Source organism: Zingiber officinale, chromosome 3B (genome assembly GCF_018446385.1).
Source record: "Zingiber officinale cultivar Zhangliang chromosome 3B, Zo_v1.1, whole genome shotgun sequence".
Lineage (NCBI taxonomy): Eukaryota > Viridiplantae > Streptophyta > Magnoliopsida > Zingiberales > Zingiberaceae > Zingiber > Zingiber officinale.
Genome location: NC_055991.1, coordinates 43646431 through 43667947, shown reverse-complemented (window position 1 = coordinate 43667947; position 21517 = coordinate 43646431).

Here is a 21517-nt window from a genome sequence, read left to right as displayed (position 1 = left end):
CGACCACCAAGATGATATGGAGTGTCGAGCCTAGAGGGAAGAAAGGGAAAGAAGAAGCAAGGTTGTGTGCCGCTGGCCTTAGGAAGAGAGAAGGGAGAGGGGAAGCCGGCGACACAAGGATAATAGAAGAGAGGAATAGAATTATATGTTACACCATAAGGCATCACCTCCTCTTCTTTTATAATCCTTGCTCATGGCAAAAAAGGAAAGTTTTAAACATAATTAAAACTTCCTTATTTGTTGCCTCCTTTTTAAAAAGGAAATTTTAACAACAATTAAAATTTCTCTTTTCTAAATTTCCTATTGTACATGGCAATAAAGGAAAGTTTTAAAACTAATCTCTCTCTTTTAAAATATGTAGACAACTACAAAAAAAAGGAAAGATTAATTAAAACTTCTCCTTTTAAATCATGGTTACAAAAAATAAAAGTTTTATCAAAAATTAAAATCTCTCTTTTAAACATTATAGATAACTACAAATAAGGAAAGATTAAAATCTCTCTTTAATCTTTTGTAGATAGCCATAAAATGAAAGATTTTAAAATTTTAAAACTCTCTTTTAAAACCATGAGGATAACTATAAAAGGAAATTTTAAAATTAAAATTTCTCTTTTAAATCCCTTCATTGAATGGCTACAAAGAAAAGATTTTAACAAAATAAAATCTCCCTTTATTCTTAGTGGTGTGGTCGGCCCCATGCTTGGACACCAAGCATGGTTTGGCCGACCACCTCTTGGACTCCAACCCCTTGCTCCATGCAAGGATGTGTCCGGCCCATTACTTGGGTAAGAAGTGGATTTGGTGGATACAAGACTTAGTAGAGGCTACAACTGTTGGTTGCTACTCGGAAAGCCTAGAGGTTCCACTGTACAAAAATTTTATACAAAGGTCTGAACCTTTTCCTAGCTACCATGTGTTCTTTTAAATTAAATTTTGAATCGCCTGCGGAACTTAACACGTTTGATCCAAAACTTAATCTATTTGTTCTTTTAGGTTTTGACTTGGATCTCCTGCGGAACTTAACACGTTCGATCCAAATCACCTTAAGTTATTAATTCCATTAAATATTAATTTCCATAATTGGTTCCCAGTACTGACGTGGCGAGGCACATGGCCTTCTTGGATATGGGAGCAACCACCACCGACTAGACAAAACCTTTTATGGAAAGCTAATATTTAATTTCCTAAAATAACTTTAGGTCAACCAAAAAGAACAATCAAATCACAAGGAAAAGAAAAACAAAAGAACACTATATCGAAAACAAATTCGAAACACTAAAATCGTATGCCTCTTGTATTTGGTATTATTTCCAAAAATAACTAGTATGATGCGGAAAGGAAAAATACTAGTTATACCTTTTAGAAAGACCTCTTGATCTTCTATCGTATTCCTTTTCTAACCTCGGACGTTGTGTGGGCAACGATCTTCCGAGATGAGAACCACCAAGCACCTTCTTCTTCCTTGCAAGTTTCGCCCATCAAAACTTCTTCTAGGATGAAGAGGTTCGGCCACCACCACCATGCTCCAAGGGATGCTAGAAACAAAGCTTTCTTTCTCTCCTTCTTCTTCTTCTTCTCTAAACTTGATCCGGCCATCATATGAGTCTCCACAAGAAGGATGAGGTTCGGCCATCAAAGAGAAGAAAGGAGGAGAGGATGGCCGGCCACACCAAGGAAGAAAAAGAGAGAGGAAAAAAAATAGAGTTGTTAACCATGAAGGCACCTCTACCCTCTCTTTTATAATCCTTGACCTTGGCAAATAAGGAAATTTAAATAAAAATTTCCTTAATTCTTTTGCCATTGATAAGGAAAATTTATTTAATTAAAAACAATTTTTTTCTCATCAACAATGTGGCCGGCCACTTTAAGCTAAAGAAATTTAATTCAATCAAGAATTAAAACTTTCCTAATTTGTTTCCGGAAATTTTATAAAAAATTTCTCTAATAATTTTTCCCTTCATGATGGTTAATAAAAAGGAAATTTTATAAATTAAAATATTTCTTTTAAACATGTGGATAAAAAGAAAGTTATCTTTAAAAAATTAAAATCTCTTCCAATCTACAAATAAGGAAAGATATCTAATCTTTTCTTAATCTTTGTAGAAGCTTTATAAAAGAGATATTTAATTTTTAAACTCTCTTTTAAATTATGAACATGATTAAAAGGAAAGTTTTTACCAAAATTAAAATCAACCTTTTAATCTACAAATAAGGAAAGAGATTTACCTCTTCTCTTAATCTTTTGTAGAATCTTATAAAAGGAAATATTTAAATTTTTAAACTCTTTTAAATCATGTTATCCACATAAGAAAATTTTTAAAAATAAAATTCCTTTTTATTTTAATAGGGCCGGCCACATGAATTCACCCATGAACCAAAACATGGCCGGCCCTAGCTTGGTCTCCAAGCTAGCTTGGCCGGCCCCCTATAGGATGGGTAAGAAGGTGGGTATAGGTGGGTATAGTAATCTATAATCAAGAGGCTACGATAGGGACCGAGAGGAGGAATTGGTTTTGGTCTCCCGATAAAATTAAGCATCCCGTGTTCGCCCCGAACACACAACTTAATTTTATCAATAATAATTCATTCCACTAGAGAATTATTATTGAACTACCGCACCAATCCCAAATTATATTTTTTGGGCTCCTTCCTATTATGAGTGTGTTAGTCTCTCTGTGTTTAAGATAACAAATGTCCACTAATTAAGTAAGTTACTGACAACTTACTTAATTAATATCTAGCTCCAAGAGTAGTACCACTCAACTTCATCGTCATGTCGGACTAAGTCCACCTGCAGGGTTTAACATGACAATCCTTTTGAGCTCCTCTTGGGGACATTCTCAACCTAGTATCTCTAGGACACAGTTTCCTTCTATAATCAACAACACACACTATAAGTGATATCATTTCCCAACTTATCGGGCTTATTGATTCATCGAACTAAATCTCACCCATTGATAAATTAAAGAAATAAATATCAAATATATGTGCTTGTTATTATATTAGGATTAAGAGCACACACTTCCATAATAACTGAGGTCTTTGTTCCTTTATAAAGTCAGTATAAAAGGAATGAACTCAAATGATCCTACTCAATACACTCTAAGTGTACTAGTGTAATTATATAGTTAAGATAAACTAATACCTAATTACACTACGACCTTCCAATGGTTTGTTCCTTTCCATCTTGGTCGTGAGCTACTGTTTATAATTTATAAGGAACCGATAACATGATCTTCTGTGTGTGACACCACACACCATGTTATCTTCAATATAAATTAATTGAGCAACTACATTTATCATAAATTTAGACATTTGACCAATGTGATTCTTATTTCTAGATAAATGTTTATACCAAAAGCTAGGCTTTTAGTATACATCCTAACAACAACAGGGACCGAGAAGAGAAATTGATTTTGGTCTCCCGATGAGCTTGAGCTTCCTGTGTTCGCCCCGAACACCCAACTCAAGTTCATCAATAATAACTTATACCATTAAAGAGTTATTATTGAACTACCGCACCAATCCCAAATTACATTATGGGCTCCTTCTTATTATGAGTGCATTAATCTCCCTATGTTTAAGATATTGAATGTCCATTAATTAAATGAGTTACTGACAACTCACTTAATTAATATCTAGCTGCAAGAGTAGTACCACTCAACTTCATTGTCATGTCAGACTAGATCCACCTGCAAGGTTTACATGACAATCCTTATGAGCTCCTCAAGGGGACATTATCAACCTAGATTACTAGGACACAGTTTCCTTCTATAATCAACAACACACCATATAAATAATATTATTTCCCAACTTATCGGGCCTATTGATCCAACTGAATAAATCTCACTCATTAATAAATTAAATAAATAAATACTAAGTATATGTGCTTGTTATTATATCGGGATTAAGAGCACACACTTCCATAATAACAGAGATCTTGTTCTTTTATGCAGTCAGTATAAAAAAACAACCTCAAATGGTCTTGCTCAATACACTCATTGTGTGTTAGTGTATTTTTATAGTCAAAATAAACTAATACCAAAGTGCACTACAATCATTCCAATGGTTTGTCCCAATCCATCTTGGTTGTGAGCTACTATTTATAATTTATAAGGAACTGATAACATGATTTTCTGTGTGACACCACACACCATGTTATCTACAATATAAATTAAATGGATAACTGCATTTTACTAAATACAAACATTTGACCAATGCGATTCTTATTTCAAAATAAATGTTTACAAAAAGCTAGGCTTTTAGTATACATCCTAACAATCTCCCACTTATACTAAAAGACTATGCTGCCATAAATGCTACCATACATCTGATTCTCATCCCCTCAACATGGCGATCAAAAGCTCTCGCTGGAAGGGCCTTAGTGAAAGGACCTGTCAGGTTATCTTCTGATGCAATCTTGGCGACAACAACTTCTCCTTGTTTCACGATGTCTCGTATCAGGTGGTACTTGCACTCTATGTGTTTACTTGCCTTATGGGCTCATGGTTCCTTTGAGTTTGCTACTGCACCACTACTATCACAATAAACTGTGATAATTTTTGGAAAATCAGGAATCACATCCAAGTCCATCAAGAAGTTTCTGAGCCATACTGCTTCTTTGACTACCTCAGAGGCTGCCACATACTCAGCTTCCATAGTGGAGTCTGAAACGTATTTCTGCTTAACACTCCATGTTATGACTCCACCTCCCAAAGTAAACACATACCCCGAGGTCAACTTACTATTATCCCTATCTGATTGGAAATCTGAATCCGTATAACCCACAGGGAGTAAATCATCTGTCTGGTAAACCAGCATATAATCTCTAGTCCTTCTCAGGTACTTTAATATATGTTTTACGGTAGTCCAATATCCCTATCTAGGGTTACTTTGATATCTGCTAACCCACGGTAAAATAGATATCAGGTCTCATACATAGCATTGCATACATCAAACTTCCTATAGCTGAAGCATAAGGAACTGCCTTCACCTCCTCTATCTCTTTTGATGTCTTAGGAAACATCTCCTTTGATAAAGGTACTCCATGTCGAAAGGGTAAGAAACCTTTCTTGGACTTTTGCATGCTAAAATGAGCAAGGATAGTATCGATATACGAAACTTAGGATAACCACACCATCCTTTTCTTGTGATCCCTTATTGCCTTAATCCCAAGAATATGTCCACATTCTCCCAAGTCCTTCATATCAAATTGCTTGGATAACCATACCCTTACGTCTGACAATACTTTGACATTGTTGTCAATGAGCAAAATATCATCTACGTATAGTACAAGAAATACCACCATGTTTTCGTCACACTTCTTATATACACAAGACTCATCCGGACACTGAATGAATCCATAAGACTGGATCACTCCATTAAACCGGATGTTCCAAGATAGTGAAGCTTTCTTCAGTCCATAAATAGACCGGTTGAACTTACATACAAGATGCTCTTTGCCCTTCACAATGAATCCCTCTGATTACTTTATATGGATGTTTTTTTCAAGACTTCCATTAAGGAAAGCTGTCTTGACATCCATTTTCCAAATCTCATAATCCATATGAGCGGCAATAGATAAAAGAATCCGGATAGACTTAAGCATGACTACCGGTGAAAAAGCTTCCTCATAATCGATTCCCTCTTTCTGAGTATACCCTTTTGCAACAAGACTTGATTTGAAGGTTTCCACCTTCTCGTCTGTCCCTCTTTTTCTTTTTTAGATCCATTTACATCCAATGACTTTTACACTATTTGGTGGCTCTACAAGCTCCCAGACCTGATTAGAATACATAGATTCTATTTCAGAGTTCATTGCACTTTGCCAAGATGCTGCATCTTTATCTTGGAGTGCTTCATCATATGTCCGGGAATCAAGCTCATGTTCACCAGGGATCAAGTCCGAAGACTCTCCCAAAAACATGAATCTTCTAGGTTGCCTAACAATCCTCCCACTACGACGAGGCACTACTTGTAATTGTGCATCATTTGTGACATGTGTTACAATTTCTTGTGGTATCTCATCTTGTACAATTGGTACTAAATTAGACGTGTCTTCTCTAATTTCCTTAAGAACAATTTTACTCATGGGCTTGTGCTTCATTACATATTCTTCTTCTAAAAATCAAACATTGGTGCTAACAATGACCTTCTGATCTTTATGATTATAATATAAACCACCTTTCATTCCTTTAGGATAACCCACAAACAAGCAAACTTCTGCACGTGATTCCAACTTATCAATGTTTCCCTTCAGCATATGTGCTGGACTACCTCAAATCTGAATATGTTTCAGACTAGGCTTATGCACATTCCACAATTCTATGGGAGTAGAGGGTATTGACTTAGAAGGTACCATGTTTAGAATGTACATTGTCGTTTCTAGAGCATATCCCCAAAATGAACTTGGTAATTCTGAATAACTCATCATTGATCTAACCATTTCCATAAGAATCTTATTCCTTCATTCTGCCACACCATTCTGTTGGGGTGTACCAGGTGCAGACAGTTGGGATTGAATTCCGGCCTCTGATAAGTAATTCCTAAACTCTCTCAAGCGATACTCGCCACCACAATTAGACTGTAGTGTCTTGATATTTTTACCATGACGTTTCTCCATATCAGCCTTGTACTCTTTGAACTTATCAAAGCACTTAGACTTGCGGCGCATCAAGTAAATGTACCCGTATCTCGAATAGTCATCTATAAAAGAGACAAAATATTCGAAACCACCTCTTGCTTGGATAGTTATAGGTCCACACAAATCAGAATGAACCAATTCCAACACATCTTTGGCTCTATTCCCCTTGGCCTTAAAAGGTCTCTTGGTCATTTTTCCTTCCAAGCAAGATTCGCAGGTTGGAAAGTTTTCCACCATCAATGAACCCAAAAGTTCATCGACTATTAACCTTTGAATCCTACTCAAGTTAATATGACCTAGCCTTAGATGCCAAAGATATGTTTGGTTCATTTCCGAAGGATGCTTTCTCTTATTAGAATTAGAAGATGTGTTATTAATTTCCATTTGTTGCATTGTGTGAGTTATTGGATTTAGATTATACAAATTGCCAACCAATGTACCATAACAGATAACCACTTTATTTTTCTTGACAACTACTTTGTCATCAAATGAAACGGAATATCTATCCTCAAATTGTTTAGAAACTGAAATCAATATTTTTCTAAAACTTGGTACATAAAGACAATTTCTCAAAATCAATGTTTTATTCCTATCAAAGGATAAATAAACATCTCCCACTACAACAGTCGCCACTTTCGTAGCATTGCTTATGTAAATGGTGATTTCCCCTTCATGTAGTTGTCGGGTTTCCTGGAACCCCTGTAATGAATTGCAGGCATGATCAGTGACTCCCGTATCTACACGCCAGGTACCAATAGATAACACCACTAAACATTTTCAACAACTAATGAATAAGATACACCATTATTGTTCTCATTTTTGAGAGGACAGTCCACCTTAGTGTCCAAGTTTTGTTTCCAATCATTATAATTGGGACTAGTAAGTCTATTCTCTAATACAACAGTAGGAGGTTTGAAGGCCATTTGAAATCCTAAGAATCATAAAATATTTAATCAATACTTTAGAATTTAAAATAATACTGATTCCTTAAACAATATCATTTAAATTCACCAACACCTTAAACATCATGAATTTTGTATGCCACGTTAGTGTGGACGTATACAAAATCAAACATTTGTAAGAGGAGGATTTTATCCATTAATTATCTTATCAACCTAACTTTATGACAAATAAAATTACCTCAAACACCGTGAATTTTGTATGCCACGTTAGTGTGGACGTATACAAATTCAAACATTTGTAAGAGGGAGGTTACCCATTAATTTTATTATCTTGTCAACCTAACTTTATGACAAATTAATAGTTGGTTTTTCTTCGGTCACACAAATAATAGCAGTGACTCCGATGGGGAGGATACTATTAAATGTGCCTAAGTGTATACCATTACTTGATACTTAGTCCATTAAATAGGATTGTGCCCCTTCAGTTGGAGAAGATCACATGCTCCTAAACAATTTCCTATAACCATCCAGTAAGGAAGTTTGATCTAGTGATCCGCAAACAAACTCATCCGTTGTGGAGGAAGGCACTCAGAGCCAACATGCAAGTTTGAATGCATCACTTACAAACCAATAATAGAGACCATGGAATTTAAATAAAATTCCTCTCCCACTTAGTTATTTAGAGATGAGGAATTTTAACATGCACACAAGCACACAAACACAAGCACACACAGCATAAAAGACAATAAATAAGAAAATTAATTTTCCAACTATTATGACCTCATTCAATGCTGTCCTCCGTATGCTACCAACCCTAGCTGCCACTAAAGGGTTTACATTGTCACGTCCATCATGCTTCTTTTTTCTGCTGCGCCTCTAGTCCTCAAATAGCACCACGCCTCACAAGAATACGATCCACGACAAAAATAAAATTTTACATTTATCGATCCTATATTCCATGAAGGAATGTACATGTAATCTAGATCGAACAAAAATGTAAAATCCTAAAACTAATACAACTCCTGCTGTATTAAATAATTACAATCATGCACACATATAAAATGCCCTTGACATGTCCGAGGGTCCAATCACACACAATCACAATATGCCATAATAGTTAGACCTTGCAACCATAGAGTTAATTTATTTCCACATCCTCCTATCATCCTGCCTAAACTTATGTATGAAAAGTGCATAATTAATTGAAAACCAAACACACAGAGGTAAAAACCTAGTTCTGATACCAATTGTTGGTTGCTACTCGGAACATCGTGCTGCTTCCCATGTATAAAAATTTGTACAAGCACAGAAATTAACCTAGCTACCCATGTGCTCTATTGAAGTTAGACTTGGATTGTAAACGATGTTTAACATTATTAATCCAAGTTGCTCTTCAGAAGTTAAACTTGGATTAGAAATGATACTTAATATTTTTACTCAGTTTAACCGATGTGATCTTCCTAAGTTAAACCATATTACAAAAGTTGGTTAAATATTTATTTCAAAGATTGGCTTTCAGGTTAAACATGACGAGACACTAGGCCTTCTTGGTTATGGGATCATCCACCACTTCCTAGACAAAGTCTTTCAAAGAAATTGGATATTTAACTTCTTACATTAACCTTAGGTTTAATGACAGAGACCACAATAGAAACATAAGATTGAAACGCAAAATTGAAATACAAAATCGATAGCACGAAATCGAAACATAAAATTGCTAGCCTCTTGTGTTGGTATTTCAGAATTCATGCAAAGAAAACTAACTAATTAATTCGAAGCGGAAACCATTAATTAGTTATACCTTTCTTTGTAGTTAAAGACCTCTTGATTTTCTGTTGTATTCCTCTCCTTCTCTTGGACGTCGTGTGCACGACGATCTACCAAGATAACTCCACCTGAACCACTTCTTTTCCTCCAAGACCCTCGAACCACCAAGGAATGCCAAAATAGGAAACCTCATTCTCTTCTTCTTCCTCTCCAAGCAACCGGCCACCTCTATGCTCTTTCTTCTCTTCTTCTTCTTCTCCAACCTCCGAGCACCAAGATGATATGGAGTGCCGACCCTAGAGGGAAGAAAGGGAAAGAAGAAGCAAGGTTGTGTGCCGCCGGCCTTAGGAAGAGAGAAGGGAGAGGGGAAGCTGACCACACAAGGATAATAGAAGAGAGGAATAGAATTATATGTTACACCATAAGGCATCACCTCCTCTTCTTTTATAATCCTTGCTCATGGTAAAAAAGAAAAGTTTTAAACATAATTAAAACTTCCTTATTTGTTGCCTCCTTTTAAAAAAGGAAATTTTAACAACAATTAAAATCTCTCGTTTCTAAATTTCCTATTGTACATGGCAATAAAGGAAAGTTTTAAAACTAATCTCTCCCTTTTAAAACATATAGACAACTAAAAAAAAAGGAAAGATTAATTAAAACTTCTTTTAAATCATGATTACAAAAAAGAAAAGTTTTATCAAAAATTAAAATCTCTCTTTTAAATATTATAGATAACTACAAATAAGGAAAGATTAAAATCTCTCTTTAGTCTTTTGTAGATAGCCATAAAAGGAAAGATTTTAAAATTTTAAAACTCTCTTTTAAAATCATGAGGATGACTATAAAAGGAAATTCTAAAATTAAAATTTCTCTTTTACATTCCTTCATTGAATGACTATAAAATGAAAGATTTTAACAAAATAAAATCTCCCTTTATTCTTAGTGGTGTGGTCGACCCCATGCTTGGACACCAAGCATGGTTTGGCCAACCACCTCTTGGGCTCCAACTTGATGCTTGGCCGACCCCCTTGCTCCAAGCAAGGATGTGTCCAACCCATTACTTAGTTAAGAAGTGGATTTGGTGGATACAAGGCTTAATAGAGGCTATAACAGGGACCGAGAGGAGAAATTGATTTTGGTCTCTCGATGAGCTTGAGCTTCTTGTGTTCGCCCCGAACACCCAACTCAAGTTCATCAATAATAACTCATACCACTAAAGAGTTATTATTGAACTACCGCACCAATCCCAAATTACATTATGGGCTCCTTCTTATTATGAATGCATTAATCTTCCTGTGTTTAAGATATCGAATGTCCATTAATTAAATGAGTTACTAACAACTCACTTAATTAATATCTAGCTGCAAGAGTAGTGCCACTCAACTTTATTGTCATGCCAGACTAGGTCCACCTGCAAGGTTTACATGACAATCCTTATGAGCTCCTCATGGGGACATCATCAACCTAGATTAGTAGGATACAATTTCTTTCTATAATCAAGAACACACCATATAAATAATATTATTTCCCAACTTATCGGGCCTATTGATCCAACTGAATAAATCTCACCCATTAATAAAGTAAAGAAATAAATACTAAGTATATGTGTTTGTTATTATATCGGGATTAAGAGCACACACTTCCATAATAACAGAGGTCTTGTTCTTTTATGTAGTCAGTATAAAAGAATAATCTTAAATGGTCCTGCTCAATACACTCATAGTTTATTATTGTATTTTTATAGTCAAGATAAACTAATACCAAATTACACTACAATCATTCCAATGGTTTGTCCCAGTCCATCTTGGTTGTGAGCTACTATTTATAATTTATAAGGAACTGATAACATGATCTTCTATGTAACACCACACACCATGTTATCTACAATATAAATTAAATGGACAACTACAATTTACTAAATGTAGACATTTGACCAATGTGATTCTTATTTCAAAATAAATGTTTACAAAAAGCTAGGCTTTTAGTATACATCCTAACAATGGGAATAAGTAGTTCATCTTTTTTGTTGATGATAATACAAAATATTATTATGAGTATCTTCTCAAAGGTAAAGATGAAGTTATAGAAAAATTTACTTTCTCAAAGAATGATGTTGAAATTCATTTTAATAAGAAAATTAAGATAGTGTGAATTGACCAAAGTGGTGAATATGAATCATGGTTTGCTAAGTTGTGTATTGAATATGGGATCAAACATAAAATAATAACTCCCTATACTTCTCAGTAAAATAGAGTTGTTGAGCAAAATAATCATATTCTAAAGAAGATGATGAATATTCTTCTATTAAGCTCTAGATTGTCATAGCATATTTGGGGAGAAGCTGTATTAACAACTAATTATCTTTTAAATAAGGTGCCCTGAAAAAAAAATATTTTAGCCCTTATTAGTTATGGAATGAAAGATAATCATCTTACAAATACTTGTGAGTGCAAAGGTTTTGGTATCTAATCCGAAAAGTATTACGATAAGACCAAAAACTATTTATTGCATATTTATTAGATATGCACATAATAACAGTGCTTGCTAGTTTCTTGTGTATGAGTCTTATATACTAGAGATACACAAGAACTCGATTGTTGAATTGAGAAATATTTCATTCTTTGAATATGTGTTCAACTATAAGACCCAAGAGAAAGTTAGTTCCTCAAAACAAACATTTAAACCACAAGACGAAGAAGTAGATGAACCAATTCTTAGAACTTCTTAGATAACTTCTCACAAAAGTGGGATGCTTCGAAGATAAATAAATGACACGATTCTTAGAACATCTCAAAAAACCAAGTGTGTTTATGGCCAAGAACAAACATACCCATGAGTGTTAGGATGTATACTAAAAGCCTAGCTTTTGGTATAAACATTTATCTAGAAATAATAATCACATTGGTCAAATGTCTACATTTATGATAAATGTAGTTGTTCAATTAATTTATATTGTAGATAACATGGTGTGTGGTGTCACACACAGAGGATCATGTTATCAGTACCTTACAAATTATAAACAGTAGCTCACGACCAAGATGGAAAGGAACAAACCATTGGAAGGTCGTAGTGTAATTAGGTATTAGTTTATCTTAACTATATAATTATACTAGTACACTTAGAGTGTATTGAGTAGGATCATTAGAGGTAGTTTCTTTTATACTGACTTTATAAAGGAACAAAGACCTTAGTTATTATGGAAGTGTGTACTCTTAATCCTAATATAATAACAAGCACATATATTTGATATTTATTTCTTTAATTTATCAATGGGTGAGATTTAGTTCGATAAATCAATAAGCCCGATAAGTTGGGAAATGATGTCACTTATAGTGTGTGTTGTTGATTATAGAAGGAAACTGTGTCCTAGTGATCTAGGTTGATAATGTCCCCAAGAGGAGCTCATAAGGATTGTCATGTTAAACCCTGCAGGTGGACTTAGTTCGACATGACGATAAGGTTGAGTGGTACTACTCTTGGACTAAGATATTAATTAAGTGAGTTGTCAGTAACTCATTTAATTAGTGGACATTCGACATGTTAAACACAGGGAGACTAACACACTCATAATAAGAAGGAGCCCAAATGTAATTTGGGATTGGTGCGGTAGTTCAATAATAGTTCTTTAGTGGAATGAATTATTATTGATGAAATTAAGTTGTGTGTTCGGGGCGAACACGGGAAGCTTAATTTCATCGGGAGACCAAAACCAATTCCTCCTCTCGGTCCCTATCGTAGCCTCTTGTATATAGAGATTTATACCCACCACATACTCACCTTCTTACCCATCCAATGGGGCCGGCCAAGCTAGCTTGGAACCCAAGCTAGGGCCGGCCAAGACCAAGTGGATGAGCCAAGTTGGTGGCCGGCCAAAGCTTGGGTCCCACTAAAATATTAAAAAGGATTTTTATTAAAATTATTTCTTATGTGGATATCATGGTTTTAAACGAGAGTTTAAAATTAAAAATTTCCTTTTATAGCTATCTACAAAAGATTAAGAGAAGAGATTAATCTCTTTCCTTATTTGTAGATTAAAAGGATGGTTTTAATTTTTGGTAAAAACTTTCCTTATTTGTAAATCATCTACATGTTTAAAATAGAGTTTAAAATTTGAAATTTTTCCTTATTTGTTGATTAAAAGGTGGATTTTAAATTTTAAGAAAACTTTCCTTTTTAACAATGTTCATGATTTAAAAGAGAGTTTAAAAATTAAATATTCTCTTTTATAAGTTTCTACAAAAGATTAAGAAAAGATTTGATATCTTTCCTTATTTGTAGATTAAAAGAGATCTAATTTTTTTAGAGATAACTTTCTTTTTATCCACATGTTTAAAAGAAAGATTTTAATTTATTAAATTTCCTTTTTATAAACCAATTATGAAGGGATAAAAATTATTGGAGAAATTTTTATAAATTTTCGGAAACAAATTAGGAAGTTTTAATTCTTGTTTAATTAAAACTCTCCTTGATTTGGGGAAATAAGTGGCCGGCCATGTTATAATGAAAAGAAAAATTATTTTTAATTAAATAAAATTTTCCTTTTCATGGCAAAAGAATTAAGGAAGTTTTTATTTAAATTTCCTTATTTGCCAAGATCAAGGATTATAAAAGAGGGGGTAGAGGTGCCTTCATTGCGAACGACTCTTTTCTATTTTCTCTCTCTTTTCTTCCTTGGTGTGGCCGGCCCTTCTCCTTTTCTCTCTTCCTCTTGTGTGGCCGAAATCCTTTGTCACGCCCCAGAGGAGTCTCTGTCCGAAGAAATTTCGGCAGCATCTCCCCTGTACGGCGGACAATATGAAACTTTCTACATATCACATATACATCAGCCACAAGCGGCTGGAATGATAACAAAAATAAAAACAAACACCACGCAGTTTATAAAGATATTCAGCCTCTGGCTGTCACAACCACGCAATTAATAATAGTAATCAATAACAATAGGACTCTGACTCGAAATCCACCCTACTCCACTACACTCGTAAAGCTCAAATCCGACGAACTCACCTCTTCTGCCGTCCAGGCAGGCATGTAGTAGAATAAAATTCAAATCTAAATCCATCGCAATAATAAAATCCATACAATATCCATAAGCAGAATAATCCAAAATATAACATGTTCAAACAGTCTAGAACAGACAAGAAACCAAAGAAAACCAAACATATCCTCGAGGTCTGCAGGGACCAGCAACTGGAACTCTCTCCTGACAGCATCAACCTGAAAATATCAACAATATAGGCGGGGTGAGTCCAACACTCAGCAGGTACAATTGATATACAAAGTAAGGCAATAACACCTAGCACTAATTATGCGTACAGTCTCCTGATGAAATAAAGGTAAATGCAAACTGAAATAACAGGAGTATACTGTACTAACCAGGTCCTGAGTATAAGGTCAAACAGTCCGAGTGGTATAGGGAAATCCTGTATGCATGTCAAACATAGGTATCCAAACAATATGCAGCATATAAATGCAGCAAACACAAACACAAACAATAAATGCATCATGCATATGATGCCAATGATGCGTCCTGGTCACCCCTGACGCCAGTCGATCATCTCACAGAATAGTGAGGCCGAGTGGGTAGGGCTGTGACAACCGTGCACTCTGTCGTCACTACTCCTGATGAGTGACCGAGTGGACGGGATGCTGTCGGAGTACACCTATCCTCCTACCCCAAATCATAAATGGGGGAGCGCAATGCTCTCAACTCCCGGTACACGATGACGGGGAGGAATCCCTGCCGGATAACACGTTGTGTCACACTACCCATGAGCGGACCAACGGTGCCTAACAGAGTCCCAAATCATAAATGGGGGAGCGCAATGCTCTCAACTCCCGGTACACGATGACGGGGAGGAATCCCTGCCGGATAACACGTTGTGTCACACTACCCATGAGCGGACCAACGGTGCCTAACAGAGTCCCTGCTGCAACACACTCTGCCTGAATCGACCACTAACCCATGAGTGGTAGTGTGTGCAAATCCATGTAACTGGTGATGTGCTCAACAATAATGGAGCGGACTATCGCACAGCATGCAATCATGCAAATGGTGCATGACAAATATCCATAAAAACATCCTGGCCTAATCCATATATATAGAAAAGTGCACCCTAGGTCAATGAATCATATCGAATCAAAGGTACACAGAAGGTATAAAAACCTAGGTCCTGAACATAGTGAAGCATGGTATATCACTACCCCCTATAAGCATGTATAAACAAATAAAGTATACATGGGATGCAAATCAAGCAATCAATCAATAATGTAGCAGATATTGGGTAGTGACTAACAGAAATAAATAAAAGACATAATTAATGTAACTTGTTAAATTCACTACTATGTATATCAAATGACATAAGTCAATAGTACCCGCCTCCAATAGGAAAAGTCCAATCAGTCCAAATCCGACGTCGAGATACTCGTCTCGCGTCAAGGTCCTGTATATCAAACATAATGTCTAGTTTAGCTATTTCTATAATACCACAATTAGCCAAACTACATTCTAATCCAATTAAAGAAATTCTAAATTGGATCCAACTAATCCTTCCAACAAAATTAATGAACCCTAATTAAATAAAATCAGTGGGTCCACCAGGGTTAGTTCCTTAACCCTAATCATAACATGAGATTAAAAATCTAAAGCTAATCCAATCTACCAATCTCCAACATAAACCTAATCAATATACACGAAGCTCAAAAACCCTAAACCTTACCTCAAATTTTTCCGATGCCTCAGTGCTGCTCAAATCCTGAAGAACTTACTGTCGAGACCCGGAGAAGCTGCTGTGGGAAAACAGTGACAAGTAACATAGTTATCAACCAACAAATTCAGCACAGGATCCAAATCAAAAATCCAAATACCCCTTTTTGCCTTACCTAACTCGCTACACCTGTTCTCCTCACTGCCGGCGGCTGGTGGCAAAGAAGTAGGATCCAGTGGTGATGTCTAGGGCAGAAATGTTTGGCCGGCTAGGAAAAATTCCAATGGCTGGCAACCGAAGATCGGCAGGGCTCATCTAGGGCTTGCTTCTGCCGTGAACAGGGCGTCTCCGAGAAAAAGGAGGCAAGGCCGGCGGTGAGCTCAAACCTAGGGCACGGCAGAGGAGGAGGTTCGGTGGTGGGCGAGAGGTGGCTGTTGGAGAGGGCGTCAGTGCTTAGGCTCGGCGTCGGGTCGGAGTGACAGCGTCGCGGCTAGAGCCCAGTGGACCTGGTGGCCGGCGCTCGAAGAAAAGGAGAAGGAAAGGCCGGCGAGGTCGCGATCGGGGACCGAGAGCCGGCAGTCAGTGATCGAAATCTCACGGCTAGGGCGACGGCAGTGGCGAGGGAAAGAGGTGAAACCCTTAGCCGAGGGCTATTGTACAAAAAAGGGAAGAAGAAACCACCGCGGCCGGCGGTTAATGCTCCGGTGGTTAGGGCTCGGAGGCGTCGGCACAAGGGGGAGAAGGTCGCGGCGTCGAGGGGTTTCGGCGAGGTAAGAAAAAGAAAACAGATAAAGAAAATAAATAGGAAAAAGGAAATGTAATTATAAACATTTCCTCGCTTAACTGGGATAGCCAAAACATGCTTTTCTGGGCCCTATTTTTATCCCCGTGAACTCGTCCATACGAGCTCCGAAAAATTCCCGAAAAATTTCCAAAAATTTCAAAAAATTCCCTTATTAATATTTCCTATTTTCCGGTATTTTACATCCTTTATCTCTTGGATCTTGGAGGAGGTGGCCGAATCTAGCTTGAGGAAGAAGGAGAGAAAGCTTGCATCCCTTGGAGCTTGGTTGGTGAAAAAAGTTCTTCATCCTTTAGAAGATATGCTTGGCCGAAACTTGAAGGAAGGTAGAAGAAGGTGCCTTGGTGGTTCTCATCTCGGAAGATCATTGCCCACACAATGTCCGAGGTTAGAAGAGGAATACGGTAGAAGATCAAGAGGTCATTAAAAGTTCACAAAGAAAGGTATAACTAGTAATTATTTTCCGCATCATACTAGTTTTATTTCTTTGTAAAAATACCAAATACAAGAGGCATGTGATTCTAGGTTTCGAATTAGTTTTCGATGTGGTGTTCTTTTGTTTTCTTTTTGAACTTGTGCTTCGATTGTTCTTTTTGGTTAACTTAGAGTTATTTAAGGAAATTAAATATTAGCTTTCCTTAAAAGGCTTTGTCTAGGCGGTGGTGGTTGCTCCCATATCCAAGAAGGCCATGTGCCTCGCCATGCAGTCCTGGAAGCCAATTTTGGAAATTAATATTTAATGGAATTTATAACCTAGGTTATTTGGATCAAACGTGTTAAGTTTCGTAGGAGATCCAAGTCTAAACCTAAAAGAATAAATAAGTTAAATTTAGGATCAAACGTGTAAAGTTCCGTAGGCGATCCAAGTTTAATTTAAAAGAATACATGGTACCTAGGAAAAGGTTCAGACCTTTGTACAAAATTTTTGTACAGTGGAACCGTTAGGTTTTCCGAGTAGCAACCAACATTTGGTATCAGAGCTAGGGTTTTGTCTCTGTGTATTTGGTATTAGTTTAATTATGCACATGTCATACATAATTTAGGCAGGATAATAGTAGGATGTGCTAACTTTGTGGATGCAGGATCCAACTATTATGGCTTATAGATATTGTGTGTGTGATTGGACCCTTGGACATGTCAAGGGCATTTTATTGTGTATGCATGATTGTATTATAAAATACAGCAGGAGCTGTATTTAGTTTTATTAGGATTTTATTTTTTTGATCTAGTTACATGTACATTCCTTTTATGGAATATAGGATTGATGGATGTAAATTTTATTTTATGTTCGATATAGTTTACATGTACATTCCTTCGAGGAATATAGGATCGAAAAATATAAAATTCTATTTATGTCGCGGATCGAATCTCGCAAGGCGTGGAACCTTTTGAGGACCAGAGGCGTAGCGGAACAAGGAGCAAGATGGATGCGACAACTAGACCCGGTGGCGGTGGCCAAAGATGGCAGCAGCTAGGGTTGGCGACACACGGTGGACAACAATAGATAAAAGCCATAATAGTTGAAAATTAGTTTTTCTATTTATTGCTTTTTATGCTGTGTTGTGTGTGCTTGTTAGTATGCATGCTAAGTAGGCTAGCATAGTCAAAATTCCTCACTTTAAATAACTAAGTGGGAGAGGGATTTATTTTAAAATAAATTCCACGGTCTCTATTGCTGGTTTATAAGTGATGCAACAAGCTTGCGCGTTGGCTCTGAGTGCCTTCCTCCATATCGGATAAGCTTGTTTGCGGATCACTAGCTTACACTTCCATTTTGGATTACTATAGGAAGTTAATTAAGAGCATGTGATCTTCCCCATCGGAAGGGGCACAATCTTATTAATGGACTTAGTGTCAAGTAATGGTATACACTTAGGCATGTCTAATAGTATCCTCCCCATCGGAGTCACTGCTATTATTTGTGTGACCGAAGAAAACCAACTATTAATTTGTCAAATAAATAGGTTGACAAGATAATAAAATTAAAAACTCCTCTTACAAATGTTTGATTTTGTATACGTCCACACTATCGTGGCATACAAAATTCACGGTGTTTGAGGTAATTTTATTTTGTCATAAAGATTTATTGACAAGGTAATTAATGGGTAAAACCCTCCTCTTACAAATGTTTAAATTTTGTATACGTCCACACTATCGTGGCATGCAAAATTCACGGTGTTTGAGGTGTTGGTGAATTTAAATAATATTATTTGAGGAATCAATTTTATTTTAAATTCAAAAAGTTTTGACCAAATATTTGATCAAAGACAGATCAACTATTAATTTTATTCGTCATAAAGCAAAGTTGACGAGATAATAAAATTAATGGATAAAATCTCCTATTTGATTTTGTACATGCCCACACTATCGTGGCATACAAAATTCATGGGGATTTTAAAGAATTGATCTTGACCAAATATTTTTGTGATTCTTAGGATTTAAAATGTTTGTCAATTCCCTAGTTGTTATACTATAGAAAAGACTTAGTAGTCCCAATTGTAATGATTGGAAATAGGACTTGGACATTAAGGTATACTGTCTTCTTAGAACTAAGAAAAATATAGGTGTATTTAATTCATTAGTTGAAACATGTTTAGTGGTGTTATCTACCAAAACCTGGAGTGTAGATACAGATGTCATTAATCATGCCCGCAATTCATTGTAGGGTTTCAGGAAACCCGACAACTAAATGAAAATAAAAACACTGCCCACATGGGCACTACTGTAAAAGTGGCAGCTGTTGCAGTGGGAGATGTTTATCCTTTGATAAGAATAAACATGGATTTTGAGTAATTGTCTTTACGTACCAAGTTTAGAAAGAACTAGTTTTCAGTTTCTAAACTATTCTTGATATTCTGCCTCTTTTAAAAGGAGGGAAGTTATCTGTTCTGGTATGTTGGTTGACAATTTATAAATCCAATAACTCTCACGATGCAACAAATGAAAATTAGTAACACATCTTCTGACTTTAAGAGAAAGTAACCTTCGGAAATGAACCAATTATATCTTTGGCATCTAAGGCTAGGTTATATTAACTTGAGTAGGATTCATTGGTAGCTGATGAACTTTTGGGTTCATTGGTAGTGGAAATCTTTCCAACCCGCGAGTCTTACTTAGAAGGAAAAATAACCGAGAAGCTTTTAAGTATAAGGGGTATGGAGCCAAAGATACATTGGAATTGGTTCATTCTGATTTGTGCGATCCTATGACTATCCAGACAAGTGGTAGTATCGAATATTTTATCTATTTTATAGACAACTATTCAAAATATAAATACATTTACTTAATGTGCCGCGAGACTAAGTGATTTGATTAGTTCAAAGAGTACAAGGCTGATGCGGAGAAACATTAAAGTAAAAGTCCTAGGGGGTGGTAACCCTAGGTGGAAAGTCCTGGTGTCGCGAACCAGGTGAAAGACTGGACTAGCCGGGAAGCGGATGTCCAGCAGAAAGTCCGGAAAGCGTCGAATGCTGAGCAAAAGTCCAGTCGATCTGGAGGATCTCACTAGCAACAGGTAAATCTCCTGAGTGGAGTAGGTGAGGACGCGTTCCCCGTAGAAGGAACAGTAGGTGTCGGGTCGACCTAGGGTTTCCGGTTGGAAATTCGAAGTCAGACCCGTACAGTCCAGAGACTGTCATGATATACTGTTATCATATTTACTGTTGTTTTGTGCTAACTTTGTGTTGCAGGATATGTGTTTAGGACTAACACTTTTTGTAACGACCCGCCTTCTACTGGCTAGGCTGTAAGGCCGGACCGTCACATTATGCTGTGCTAAGCTATATCCATGACTATTACTAAGTCTAGGTGCGGAAAAACTGTACCAATTTAAAACCTTGCTAAGCTAATACAGGTTCTTGGTCCTACATGTGCTAAGGGATGCAATCTAAGGTATACATGGCATATCCTACATCCCCTATGGTCAGGAAGCTGAATTACAAGGTCTCTTGGTCGAAACCCAACTTCCCAATCGATCCAGATTGAACTCGATCGATTGCAAGCTGTTGGATCGATCCATGGATCGATTCAGATCGCTATTGTGCTCGGGTAATACTCTGGATCGATCGGCTGATTGATCCAGGCCGGTCAATCGATCCAGTGATCGATTCCGAAGCTCTCTGTTCGCGGGAGCAAATTTCCCGATTCCTCGATCGATCGGTTGATCGATCCGGCAGCTTCCTGTTCGCGACAGAAAGCGACTGGATCGATCGGCTGATCGATCCAGGAGCTTACTGTTTGCAGAACAAGTTCACCAATTGATCAACGGATCGATTGAAGACCCCCAATCGATCGGCTGATCGATCGGGGTTTCTGATTTCGTATCAGGAGTCTAATTTCAGCACTGGTTCGTGCCAAAATCACATACATCAACTCTATAAGCATAAAATAGAACTACTAGGCATAACATTACTCATGGAATGCTATCTAATATCATGACAACTAACAATCTATGCATAACTGTCATAATTCAAAACACTCAAACAACTAAAGTGTAGGAAAGTAATGACATAAGAAAATGCTATGTTCTAAGTGGGCTAGTTCCCAAGCATCGTTATTCCAAGTTCCTTTTTCCACACACATCTTCATCGCATTGTCCTCCAGCCTCCACTAGTCCATCTTTCCTTTACCTTTATCTGCAGTATAAGGAAAAGAAGTATCTGTAAGACTGAGAGCTTAGTAAGAAACCATCTACCTCACA